General features: G+C 35.1%; 1 long non-coding RNA gene across 1 annotated transcript; it reads left to right on the top strand.

Annotated features, from left to right (window-relative positions):
* Positions 1-12,697: 12,697 nt before the first annotated feature.
* LOC142608175 (uncharacterized) lies at positions 12,698-13,949 on the top strand. Its single transcript, XR_012839440.1, has 2 exons — positions 12,698-12,877; positions 13,803-13,949. It is a non-coding gene; the product is annotated as an uncharacterized LOC142608175 (long non-coding RNA).
* The last annotated feature ends 664 nt before the right edge of the window (positions 13,950-14,613 follow it).

The following is a 14,613-nucleotide window of genomic DNA, read 5'->3' as shown; positions in this document are numbered from 1 at the left end:
ATTGTTTTACTCATCTAGAAAAGTGTTTAGTTCTGTATAATCCTTTGATTTATCATAGACTCCGGGCACATCAAGTGCTTAGTATTCCCTGCGAACTAATTCACTAGTTTTGTTTTGCCTAAAATCAATCAATTTCATAAAACTACCATTGACAATTAATTCTTGAGTTCTTACTGTTAAATCATCTCACTAAGATCATCCTTCGTATGAATTTTAGTTGAGTTATAAAATAAATATTGTTAAGACTACCAATAGATGTGTTGTGTGTGGATCCCTAAACCTTAGCGCCTTAATATATTGTTATTCCCTCTCAATTTAAATTACCTTTACTAAACCATAAAAAATCTCTTCAATTAAACTTTAATATTTTAGTTTTATTCTCTTGTGGTTTGCTAATCGATTCCCTTTTCCCTGTGTATTCGACCTTGGACTTATCGAGTTATTACTTCGCAACAATCCTACACTTGGTAGCATTATTTAAGTTGTAGTAAAGATGGGAGTAGACAATTTTGTGGTGCTACAAAATAGGTGAGAAAATTAAAGTTTTAGTGCATACAATATAGTGCGGCAGTTAAAATAACAAATAAAAGAGGAAGATGTAACGTGGAGTGTTACTTTGTGGGTTATTCATATAAAACTTTTGGTCTCCTTATGATTTAAGGAAAAGGATTAGAGAATTAAAACCTATTTGGATTAGAAGTTTAAGAGTTATTGGGATCCTTTGGAATTCTGGCTTATCTAAACAAATAAATCTTAATTTGAGGTTAATTGGGAATTAAAGTCTTGGAAGTATATTTAAGTTTTATGGGATTCTTGGAGACTAAAAAGATAAGTTTTAACGGGTCGTAAACTCCAGCCTACTACCTCACCAAGCCCATATCTCTGATGCGTTATATATAAGGTAGAGAAAGAGATAAAGTAGGGTTTTCATAGGAAAGATTTCATCACTATGGAGGCTAGGAGGTGTATTTTTCCTTGGATATTAGAAGAAATACAATTGAAGAAGCAACTAAATTGTCCCAAATGTGACTTCTCATATGTTAGAAATAAAGAATTTAAAGGTTATAATTTTATCATGGAATCAGTTAGTGATGTTAGATTGTTCAAAAGGTTAGTTTTGGTCCTAAAATTTTATTTATACTTTTACATAAGATTTGCCCACTATATCTATCCATGAACAAAGTCATGGATCAAATCTTATAATGCCTGTTACATTTTCATTGGGATATATATATATATATATATATATTAAATCCTAGATTTGGCCATAGTGTGCATCCATGAACAAAGTCATGGGTCAAATTATTATTCATGAACATGGCTTTCACGTTTTCATTGGGGTTATATAATTAAATCCTAGGTTGCCCACTGTGTGTCTTTAGAACAAGTCTTGGATTACAAATCTCTATTCAGGTATATGGCTCTTACATTTTCATTGGGGTTTTATATTAAATCCTAGGTCAATGATATTTTGACTACTGCCTTCGTCATGACAATATGAGTTTCCATTAATGCAAGGGAATATAATTGGTTATGTAATGTTGAATTTAATCAACCATGTGTTGGCTTTATTCTGTGCCAAATTTGCTTTTAATTCAGCATGTAAAAACCCTGTATTTAGGTGGGACTAAAGTAAAGGTTGTGTGTGAGAAATTGTGAAGAAACTCAAGTTGTGTACATTCAGGAGGAGTCTCGCGATTGGCAAGTCGACAAAGTGTCACACATGTGAAGCATGCAGGAAGCTAAAGGGTCACGACAGCTGGAGCACGACAGGACAAAAAGTACAGTCTGGCCTAGCAGTTAACTCGCCACTCGTTCCAGTCATGAGGCCGAGTCGCCAGAATGCCCTGTTTTGTAGAAAAATGACTTTTCACATTCCTCCCATACCTTATTATAAATACCCTTATACCCACGAAATGTAAGGTGCTGAAAAAGGAGGCCATTGAGAGAAAAACCCTAAGAAAGGTTTCTACAACACACCACCTTATTTGAGAGAGAGCTACTCATTCTTAGAGAGAAATCTTTGTAGTCTCTTCTCCTTCCCTCTTCCATTGTTATACCCATTGAGAGGAGATTTGTACCCAAACACTACCCACACCCATTCAAAGTGTTGAAAGTGTTTTTGGAGCTTGGGAAGCATTGGAAGATGCCAAGGATGGCGGATGCAATATGGAGCTTATTGCGGGATCCGAAAATCTAAAGAAGACAAGGTCGATGTAACCCTGTTGGAGCAAGAAGCTTGGAGGGCTTAGGTGCATCGGGTAGATTAGGCTTGGAGGGTCTACTGTTATTCATGTATCCCAACTTTATTCTTTAGTGGATCATTTGACCACTTGGAGGGCAGCGGAGAGGTTTTTCACTGAGTTCTTCGGTTTCCTCTTCGATAACACGTGCCGATGTTATCTTTGTGTTTGCATCTCTCTAACCCTTACTCTTACCTTTTAATTGCTGTTGTGTTGTTATTAATGATGGTGTAGAGTTGTTTATTTGTTTGGATTTCTGTTTGTACCTATTATTTCGCATGTATATTTTTTGGGTATAAGCTTGTGTTGGTTATTTTAAAATTGGGGGTCTACACGTTCATTGGTGTTTTATACTCTATTTGAACTTTCAGGTTAGAACATCATTGGTTAGAGAAACTTTAATTTAGTGTTAAAAGTGTTATTAGTTCAACAAAGTTTAATCCTAGTGAGTCATTTTGTATAATTCAATAAGGGTGTTTCGACTGATTATAGGTTCTAAAAGTGTTAAGTAATTTCCATGGCTGATTATAGGTTCTATTTAAGAGTATTTTGAGACTATTTAAAAGGTGTTTCAGCTGGACTTTCAGAGTGGTTCAAGTGCAGTAAGTAATTTGCATAATATGCACAAGTTTGTTCATTAGGCTCTTAGAAGCTAAAGGTTTTTCAAAAGTTATGTTTTTAAGCTTACGTTTTCTAAAGTTTATCAAAAGCATTTTTATGTCATTGAAAGAGAAACTTCGACTTTAAATAATGTTTTAAAGAGAAACTTTGAATTTTAAATAATGATTTGAATGTCTAAATCTCATTTAAAAAATGATTTCTAAACAAAACTATTTTCATAAAGAATTGAGTTTTAAGAAAAGTTTTCTAAAAAGGTTCTTGTTCTTTAAGTTTGTTTAAAACCTAGTGATTTCAAAGTTATATTCTTATTTTACAAATGGTATTTAAGACGTTGCTTTTAGCAAATTGGGTTTTGAGGCTTAATCAATAATTGTAAAAATATTTATATAAACTCTTCAGTTCTTATTCACTCCCTAAGAGAGTCAAGCATCCTTTGATTTATGTTTCAATTCGATACTGTAATCTTTGATATGCCTCTATAATTGGAATAATTGTTAATATTTAGTAAATCATTCTATTTTGTATAAACTTTGCTTTTTCTGATATGTGACTCAAAATAAGTGTTTTTAGAATTGATCAGATATATGTGTAAGCCCCCTCACAGGGTTGTATGTGAGAATAAGTGTTGATCCCTCACTAGCAAGGGTTAGATGTTAGTATTTGCTCACATGATTCTATGTGAGAATATGTGATATGTGTATATGTGACACTATGCTCTGATAAATTATTTGTATGTTTTTTTGAATGATTTTAAGATTTGATTACATATGTATTAAGTGGTTCATTATATGTTTTGGAAAAATTATATTTGATGTCAATGAGTTTGTGAAATCAAAATACTCATGCTTTGCTTGACTCTATTCTGTTATGTATTGTGTATAATTGCATACTAGATGTGTGGCTCACCCCATCAATAACAATTTTTAGACAAAATGTAGTTGGGAAACTGAACATTTGGATCACTTTGTAAAGTGCAAGGTAGAGCATGGGAGTTTTTAGGTGACGTCAATAATGCTTGAAGTCTTAAAGGATTTTTAGTTATTTTTATTTTGCTTAACATTTTATAATATTTGGAGATTATTTATAAATTATGGATTTTAGATATTGTTAGAGGTTTATAAGAGCATTGTTTATTTGGAATTAATTACATTTATTGCGTTATGCAAGATCAGCAAGTTAGTCATGCATCTAAATCCATTTATTGATAGTTTATCTTCAATCTTGTTGATGTGCCATGAACATGCATATAACATGATCATGCCGTGATGCATAGTGTTGTGTTGCAGTGAGAGGTAAGTCATGCATTCATATAAACATGCATTTGCTTGGGAAATGATTTTGTCTAGGGTTGATGAACATGATCATGTTAGTTTGGATTCCATGCCTTTTATGTCTAAAATGCAATAACATGTTTGTTTGATTCTGCTATGATTTAATTTTGCCCTTGGATACGATATGATGCTATGTGTGATAGATGTATGTTAGAGATTATGATGAAAAATGCCATGTTAATTGCTTAGATGCTAGCGTGTGTGTGATTCTAGAATGATAAATGTTGAATATGCCTTTAATGAGATTAAGATGTAAGACATAATGCATGGAAGCAAACCCATGGGTTGGGTGGGGTTAGGTGCCTAACACCCTCCAATCCCCATACCTAAACTCCGGACACGTGCTTTGGTAGTAGATCAATTATTCCATGAAGGGTGCTATATTTATGGTTCCTAGACCTAATCTAGGTAGCGACTTCATTTTCTTCTCTATCACGGTCCATTTGGCCGAGGCATACTCCCCCCCGTTGCGCCTATAGTGGGAACTCTACTAGGGATAGAGAGTTTGATTCCAATGAGTCTTATTTCTTAATCTTAATAAAGGCTTATTGAATATTTGTTTGCACATGCTTCACTTGTTTTTTTTTGTCCCTTTCACCCCAGTTGGTGATAAGTGGGAAGGTGAAGGCTCCATTCAGTTCAAATCTTCTAGAGTTCATCCCACTAATTCACAATCTATGTCATTGCCTATAATGGGCTTTGAGTACGTTAACAGTTTACCACCAATCCAGTACAGTCCATTTAGGCCCAAGGTTGGAATTATGGCCCACCTAGTTGTGCGTGACCTACTGATCTATCCATTTAGCTCTAGGGAGCCTACCCATACTTAGAGGGATCCTAAATCCTATCAATAAGAGGGTACCATTCATATCACTTGTTTGTTCAACCATATATCTTGTATTCACCTAATTCTAAAGGGCAAATAAAAGATGTAAAAAACTTGAGGATAAGCATATATCTTGTATTCACCTAATTTCTCACATGTAAGAGGTTTATCTTAAAATTCAAAGGTATATCTGTTGGAAATTTTGGTTTTGTATCTCATACAAAACACATAGCAAAAGCAACAAACAAGGATCTATTTCATTCATGATTGATAACATGCACTATGTCAATTTTAGAATTTAAGAACAAGATAGCATACCTTGGTGTGGTGAAATTCAAAACCAAAGATTGAAGTACTCGGGAATATTTTTAATCTTCACTCCAATTCCACTTTACGCCCAAGATGTGTGGTCTCTCAATCAGTTTTCAAAGGGAGAATGAAAGTGTGTCTCACTCTCACATACACACCATTTCTTATATCACTTATAAAAATTCTGTATGTTTCTCCCTTTATAACTAACTAATTATCTAATTGGGCTGGCCTATTGGGCCTTTCCAATTGGGCTTTAGTGTGTGGCTTGGAGTGGGACCAAAAGGGACCAATAAGACACTAGCTCCAATGGGCCTTGGGCTTTTTCGTCAACTCTTAACAAGTCCAAAGTTACCATTAGTTATATTTAATACCACTATATAAATATAATTGCACTCTAGGCCTTATTAATAAATTATATCCCAAGACTTTATTATACATGCAACCCCTTCATAAAATATTCGTAGTAACACAAAGTCAATGAATGTAGACTGCTACTTTGTAAATTATTACATCTTATCCTTGAGTACCCGATTTAATCCTTTAAAGTTATTCATTATATATTTATGAAATCCAATTTCATAAATATATACTTTAGTAATTTCTTACCAAAGTGGTTAGGCCTAACTCTCTGAATAACTGAACCCATTAAACTTATCTCAAGGGAATATTTTATATCTCCATCAAGAGATTATGAATTCTATCTTGAGAATATATGTTACATCAACACTAAATGTAGCTGCCCAACATACTAAAGTTTTGACCTTTACTTTAGATCTCACTCTTGATATGTCAAAGCAACCTACACATCATGATCAGGTCTATTATTCTCTCAGGATTAAGAGTTCATGCAAATAGAAGTCGTGATATTTATTATTCATTTGACAGTTGTTAGGAGTATAATAAATCTCACAGCGGCCCAGTTCAATATGTCTTAACTCTTAAAACATATCAACATATCAACTAGAAGTCTCCACTTCCATGATCAAGACAAATCATCTTAGTTGATACGTTATAGTCTTCGCAAATGAAATGCCTAATTTCATCACCGACTACGAACTATAAATTCTGAGTTTACAAAGAACTTGTGACTTATATCTTCTGTGACTATATCACATAAATCACATACTATGCATCTCATAGACTATATGATAATGTCCCAATATTCATGTTACCATTATTTTAGATAATAAAAAAATAACTTTATTAAACAAAACATTAAATCATACATAATGTCATACATAGCATCATACAATAGCATTTAAGGGCACACATCCTAACAATCTCCCACTTGCCCTAAAGACTATTGTGCACTAATTTAACTCTCATTCCCTCCAAATGTGACTCGAAAGTCCTTTGAGGCAAGGCTTTGGTAAAAGGATCTGCTAGATTATTTGCACTTTCAATCTTTACTACCACAACATCTCCATGAGCAACAATGTCTCGAATGATGTCCTCTCAATGTGCTTTCCTTTCTTGTGATTCCTTGGATTTTTAGATTGTGCAACCGCTCCACTATTGTCGCAAAACAATGTGATGAGAACTTACTCCATTCTCATAACACCAAGATCAGAAAGGAATTTCTTAAGCCAAATAGCTTCCTTTGCTACTTCACAAGCAGCAACGTACTCAGCTTCCATGGTGGAGTCCGCAATACAAGATTGCTTAGCACTCCCCCAACTTATGGCTCCACCTCCCAAGGTGAAAACGCATCCAGAAGTGGATATTCTGAAATCTAGATCCGATTGAAAATCTGAATCTGTATAGCCAATGGGAATTAAATCCTCACACTGGTAAACAAGCATATAATCTCTTGTTCTCCTAAGATACTTGAGAATATGCTTAACAGCTTGCCAATGTTTTGGTCCTGGATTTGATTGATATTGGCTGACCATGCCAACTGAATAACAGATATCTGGTCTAGTACAAAGCATGGCATACATGAGACTTCCTACTGCAGAAGCTTAAGGAACTTGTCTCATCATATTTTCTTTTTCTTGAGTCTTAGGCCTTTGGTCATCAGACAAAGGAACTCCATGTCTAAAAGGAAGCAATCCTTTCTTGGGGTTTTGCATGCTAAACCGTTCTAGAACCTTATCTATATATCCAACTTGTGATAAGCCTAACATCTTATTCTTGCGATCTCACCAAAGCTTGTTCCCTAGAATAAAGTTAGACTCACCCAAGTCCTTCATATCAAATTGGCTTGACAACCAAACCTTTATCAATGACATTACCCCTACATCATTTCCAATGAGTAGAATATCATCAACATAAAGCACTAGGAACATTACTACTTTGTCTCCATGTCTTTTGTACACACATGGTTCATCAAGATTTTGTTCAAAACCAAATGATTTTATTGCTTGATCAAATCTGATGTTCCATGACCTAGATGCTTGCTTAATTCCATAAATGGACCTTTTCAACTTGCATACCGTATGCTCTTGGTTCTTTGTTATGAAACCTTTCGGTTGCATCATATAGATTTCCTCTTCAAGATTTCCATTGAGAAATGCAGTCTTGACATCCATTTGCCAAATCTCATAATCATAATGAGCAGCAATGGATAAGAGAATTCTGATAGACTTAAGCATGGCTATTGGCGAAAAAGTTTCATCATAATCAATACCTTCCTTTTTGTGCATACCCTTTTGCCACTAGTCTTATTTTAAAGGTCTCAACCTTTCCATCTAGCCATCTCTTCCTCTTGTAAACCCATTTGCAACCAATAGGTTTAATGCCATTAGGCACCTTTACAAGATCCCATACACGATTGGAATACATAGAATCTAATTCAGATTTCATAGCTTGGACCCAATGATGTGCATCTATATCATTTATTGCTTCATCATAAGTGTAAGGATCCGATTTAGCCTCTTTTGAGATAGCTTCATAAGTTTCTCCCAAACCTATAAATCTTATAGGAGGCCGAACAATTCTCCCACTACGACGAGGCACCTGTGTACTAGACATCTCATGAGTGGTACCTTTATTCTATGCCAAAGCCCAAAATGATGAGAGATTCATATACTTTGAGAGGAAGGCTACAATATATTCTAGCTAGAGGGCTGCTTAAAAAAAAATGTTGATAATGAATGGAAAAAAGAAGAGCCCAAAGGTGGTGGATACATTGTAAGCCCATATTTGAGACAAAGGGTTAAAAATCTCTAAGCACGTTCTAATGAAAGCCCACGAGAGTAAGATGAGAACTTTATTGTAAATGGACTAAGCCTTTTGAAACAAAGGGCAAAGTTAATAAGAGGAAAGGGAATGATTTTTGTAATTGAGCCTTAATTGAAATGGACTTAAAAGATTTTGTAAGAACATCTGAATAAGAGGACCTTTTTGGGACATGTGCCTATGCTTCCAATGGCTTCTACCAGTTTTCCCACATGCCATGATGTCTGACCACATGACTCAGGAACATATTGGTCGCATGATGATTGAAGGAACGATCTGCTTCCTCCTTCCAGTGCTAGAGCACGTTTCTAGACCATGGACCTTCATTAGGGCTTATGTCAACGAATTTTCTGAAATAGGAAGTGCAAGATCATGGGAGGATCACGACTAGCCAGAATGGAATTTGATAGTTGGGACAACAAAGGTCACCCCTGTGTGCAATTTGATTGAACAAGACACGACCCCACCTCCCGACGCTAAATGGTATGTTGTCCTAGCCAAAGATGAAGACAAAGACAAGGAAGATGATGATGAGGCGATTAGCTGTTGGAGCAAGGGTGACTGTGACTAGTCTTCTTATGAAGAAGTTAATACCCCTTCCAACGAAGAAGAACTATTGTGGGACATAATAGAAGCCATACATGTTTAGGGGCCCTTAAAAGATGAAGACTGGTCCGTGGAGCTGCAAAATTTGTTTAAGGAAAAAGGTGACGCTGCCTAAGAAGAAAGAAGGACGAAATTCATCATGCTTTCTGATGGGTAACTTAATATGTGCCATAATATTGAAATTCTGCACTTAAATGATTCTAATGAATTTAAAAATGAAATTAATAAACGATTGGAAAGAAAATTGAACTTGTGGAACCAACTTTTGAAACTCTTAATCCGGGCAATAATAAGAATCCACACTTAATTAAAATTGGCTCAACCTTAAATAAAGAAGAAAGAAAAGATCTTCAAGAACTGCTCACAAAATTCCAAGAGATGTTTGCATGGTCCTACGAAGATATGCTTAGCATTGATCCTAAGATAGCTTAACACCACATTGATACCCATGCTCACATGATACCCGTCAAGTAGAAGTTGAGACGTATACTGAGTGGCTTCTCAAGATCAAGGAAGACGTCACGAAGTTGAAAGTAAGATTCATCAAGCCCGTGCACCAAGCCGAGTGGATAGCCAATGTTGTGCTTGTACCCAAGAAGGATGGAAAAGTGAGGATGTGCATAGATTTTAGAGACCGAAACAAGGCTTTCCCTAAGGACGATTTCCCTCTCCCTCATATAGATGTCTTTATGGATAATACAATCGATAGTGCCTTGATGTCTTTCATGGATGGTTTCTCAGAATATAACCAAATCAAGATGGCTCCTAAGGGCATGACCAAGGCCACCTTCACTACAGAATGAGGAATTTATTGTTATAAGGCAATGCCATTAGGGCTTAAGAATGTGGGTGTGACCTATCAAAGAATGATTACAGCCCTACTACATGACATGATGCACAATGAGGTTAAAGTATATGTTGATAACATGATAGTGAAATCCAAGGATAAAGGGGGGCATATCACCAACCTAAGGAATTTTTTTTAGAGGATCAAGGAGTATAGATTGAGACTGAATCCATAGAAGTGCCCCTTCGGAGTAACTGTAGGAAAATTGCTAGGTTTCTTGGTAAGTAATAAAGGGATAGATGTTGATCCATTAAAGATTAAAGCCATCTTGGATATGCCTCCACCTAAGAGTGAGAAAGAAATAAAAGGATTTTTAGGCAAGTTATAGTAGTTTAGCTGATTCATTGCCAAACTCACTTATACTTTTGAGCCTATTTTCAAGCTTTTGAGGAAGAATGAACCCCATGCATGGAATGATGAATGTTAGAGAGCCTGTAAACTTATCAAGGAATATCTTCTCCATCCATCTTTTCTTACCCCCAAAGCCTGGAAAGTCATAACTCCTTTATCTCTTATTCATAGAAAATGCGGTTGGGTGTATGCTTGCACAAAAGGATGATGATAAGAATGAGAAAGTCGTGCATTACTTGAGTAAGAGGTTCCATGATTATGAGAATAGATACACACCTATAGAAAAGTCATGCTTTGCTATCGTATGGGTCGTGCAAAAACTTAGACACATCATCCTACCTTTCCAGATATGGATAGTAGCTAGGATGGACCCATTGAAATATCTATTCAAGAAGCATGCCTTGAGTGGAAGGCTATCAAGATGGTTGATCCTATTGGCAGTGTAGACATTGAATTTTGTCCCCCTCGATATGCATGCCAGAACCAAAAAATATTATTTCTATCCATGGGGCCGTGGAAACATCTATATTGATGTGGCACAACTCGTTTGGGTATCGAAGCACTTAAAGTGCCTTTTTCAGCCAAAATGACCAAAATGCCCCTAGTCAACCCTGGGTTTATCAAAAGTCAAACGAGGTCAAAATCCTCTTGAACCACCATTTTTCATGGTTTTACATCAAACCCAAGCTACTCAAAGACTTTTGTCAACGTTGACAGGTTTGACCTGAGGTTGACTCTTGGTGGGCCCGAAAAACCCTAATTTTGATCTGACCATCAAAATGGATTGAGACCAATGTCATTGCAAAGATGATCAAATACTCTTTCCAATGACTATTCATGGGTAGAAATCAGAGTCAAAATGATTGAGATATCTAGAAAATCATGTAAAGTGCATTAGCACGTTTCCCAAGGTCATAACTTTTGATCCGACCATTGTATTTTCAATTTCTTTAGTGTTCTAGAAACTAGACATCCAGAGCTCACCATAGACACTAAGATCAGCCCAATCTTTCAGAAAGACTTTCAAATACGCTATCAAAGTCAAGACCAAAAAGTTGGAAAAAGACTAAACTAATGATGTCAGCCAGACCCAATGGTTGCTAAGTTGCTGCAAGGTAAGTAAAGGTAAGTCATGCATTGATATGAAAATGCATCTTTTGCGACAAATATGTTTGTATGATCTTTGATTTTTAGTATGGATGTTTATATAATCTTATGATTGCCATGATTATGCTACTACCTTGATTACTCGCTGCCTTTGTTTAAGATGAATGGTATGATAGGGTTTTGCATGCTAGTGTGTGTGTAAGTTCAAGATACAAGTGTTAAACATGATTTTTTCGAGGTTAAGACATAAGACACAATGATGGGTGGCTAACCTTAGGGTTGGGCGGTCTTGGGTGCCTAACACCTCCCAAGAACGTACTTAAACTCTGAACCCATATCTCTGGTAGTAAGACCAAAAGGTCCTTTGTCAAGAGGATGGTATATATATGGTTCATAGACCATTGCAAAAATTAGGTGGTGACTCCATTTTTTTTCGTCTTGTCAATAGTGGAAACTCCACTAGGGATAGTGAGTTTAATTCCTATGTGTCTTATTTTTTAACCTTGATAAAAACTATTTCAATACATGTTTGCATACACATCACTTGGTCTTTTTTGTCCCTTACCCTCAGTTGGTGAAGAGTGGGAAGATGGAAGGCTCCATTCGAGCCCAAATCTTCTGGATTTCATCCCACCAACTCACAATCGGTGCCATTGCCAATAATGGGTTTTGAGTACGTTAAAGGTTCGCTACCAATCCACTATGGGATCTATTTAGGAGATCGGTTGGAATCATTGCCCACAAAGGATACCCTTTATATCTCTTGTTTATTCAACCATATATCATGTGTTCACCTAATTCTGAAGAACAAACAAAAGATGCAAAATGGAAGGGATGGCCCTAAAGTTATGGTATACCCTAAAGATGTTATTGTTAGGATTTGTGCCCTTAAATCCTATTTGTATGATGCTATATATGACATTATGTGTAACACCCCCAACCTAATTGCATAATTAAATTTATGAGTTTATATGTTTGTTATTACCTTAATTATTTTAAGTGCATTAAAACTTTGCTATTGTGATATTATAAAAGACATATGCTCTTTTAATGTTGTAGAAAATAAATTTTATGAAGATAAGGATATATATGTATATATATATATATATACACACACACACATACACATATATGCAAAGTTATATTGTCATTGGGCATTTCTTGAAATATAAGTTTATATGGGGTGAAAAGTGCAAATGCCAAAAAGTGGAAAAAAGTTGGTCTTGATCTTTTTCTCCTTTGCTATACACGTACACCCCCTCAAAGTCAATTCCTCATCTTTTCTTTTGCTGTACCAGAAGCTTCTTGCTTCCTTTCTTTTGCTCTTTCTTTTCTTTCTCTCTTTGCTTTCACACGGCAAGAGCTCTCTCTCTCCCTCTCTCACCAAAACAAAATCTCACTCTAAAGAAGGAATTAAGAGCCTAAAACTAAAGTTTCAGCTTCAAATTTGTGGGTAAGTAATTAAAAACTTATTTGATTTTAGAGTATTTTGATAGTTTAATTGTTTTCCCTTCTTTGTTCTCAAATCTGATTTTAGGGGCTAAACTTGTGATTCTGTTTTTGTAAGTTGAAAGTTTGATGGTTTTATGGTCTATTGGATGCTTAATAAGTCATTTTAATGTTTATTGTATTGGTATAAAAATACCCAAATGAATTGAAGACCATTTGCATTTAGTTGATGAATTTTGTATCAATATGCACTGAAGCTGTCACTGTGACAGATTTGATGTTCACTACAAGCAAATTCTGTATTAAATCATTTTCTGTGAATTATGATGCTAGGAGTAGTTTTTATGTAATCTAAGACACATATGGTTGTTATGGAACTGGTCTCACTGCATTTGGATTAATACAAAAATAATGATTTAATTTCTAAGTTGCATAAATTTCTGTCAGGACAGATTTGCGCATGTCGACTTGTACGATTTTTAATAAATTATGGTTTTATGATTTGACTTTGAAATTTATACGGTATATATTAGACATAGAGGGGAGTAGCTCTGTAAAATTTCATGATAATTGGATGTTTTTTGACAGCCCAGTCGTATTTTACAAAGGGCGAATTTGCTACTGAAATGATCAGTAAACAGTGTAGGATAACTATGACTTTGTAGATTTAATTTTGAAGTTAGGGTAAATTTTTTGAGCTATAATTTAATGTGCTTATCTTTTGGTATGTTTAGATCATATATGAATTTTTATGGCTTGCTTTCTCTGTTTTTTGGTATGTTATGAGTTTGACGATTGTACCTTATTTTTGGGGAAACTCTATGTGATGGGAATTAAGATTTTACTAAGTTGGGAGTTAGGTTGTGTTTGAGGTATAAGTTTATATTTTAGGAAGAGTTGTTAGTAATAAGTTTTGGTCTATCATTTAGGTGACAAGAACGAGAACACGGACACTTGAGCTCCTCTGGTACAAATCTTTCACGTCTTCTGTTTTCAGGTAAGGGATTTGTGACATGTGCGTTTGATAAGTATAAGGACTATTTAGAAAACTATAATGCATTAAAACCTTTTAATTAGAGATATTACATATAAGCATGATTCAAGTAAAGATTTATGTTCGTGACTTATTAAATCCAATATATATATATATATATATATATATATGATAATTTTAGCATATTGATGCTATGACTCATATCACGAACATAATGTTTAAAGAAAGAATTGGATATGCTACTGTTATTAAATAGTTATGTAAAAGTATAGTATCTGGAAAGTATAGTTTTTAGTTATTCCATTGTCATGATCTGAACTCAGCCAGTAGGGGTTATAGTACTGGTATTTCCATGGAGATTCTGTTTGGCCATTAAAAGTGGGGCTCTCGCTTGTACCCGCCCTTGTTGGTAACCGCCAACTTGTGGAGGATGTCAACCTACCCCCATGGTTGAAAGTATGTATTATGATATGATTCCGGAATTACCTAGCATTGTGGGGAATGCGGATGCACAGCACTAAGTGCTGGAAGCCTCCCAAAGTTGTGACAGACTTACAATTGAACTAACTAATATGTATTATAAAAGAGCTATTAAGCTATTTGGAAGTTATAAGAAAAGTATGATGATAAGAAAAGTATGTTGAGTTATGTTTAAGTTCCTTATCATGTTCTTTTATTATTATATGAAAGGAAAATGAAGTATTTTCATTTGAAAGTTCATAAGTTAATTTAAGAACAATATGAAT

This window comes from Castanea sativa, chromosome 8 (assembly GCF_040712315.1).
Source record: "Castanea sativa cultivar Marrone di Chiusa Pesio chromosome 8, ASM4071231v1".
Classification (NCBI taxonomy): Eukaryota; Viridiplantae; Streptophyta; class Magnoliopsida; order Fagales; family Fagaceae; genus Castanea; species Castanea sativa.
Note: the sequence above shows the minus strand (reverse complement) of the source record. Positions and strands in the feature narration are given on the sequence as shown.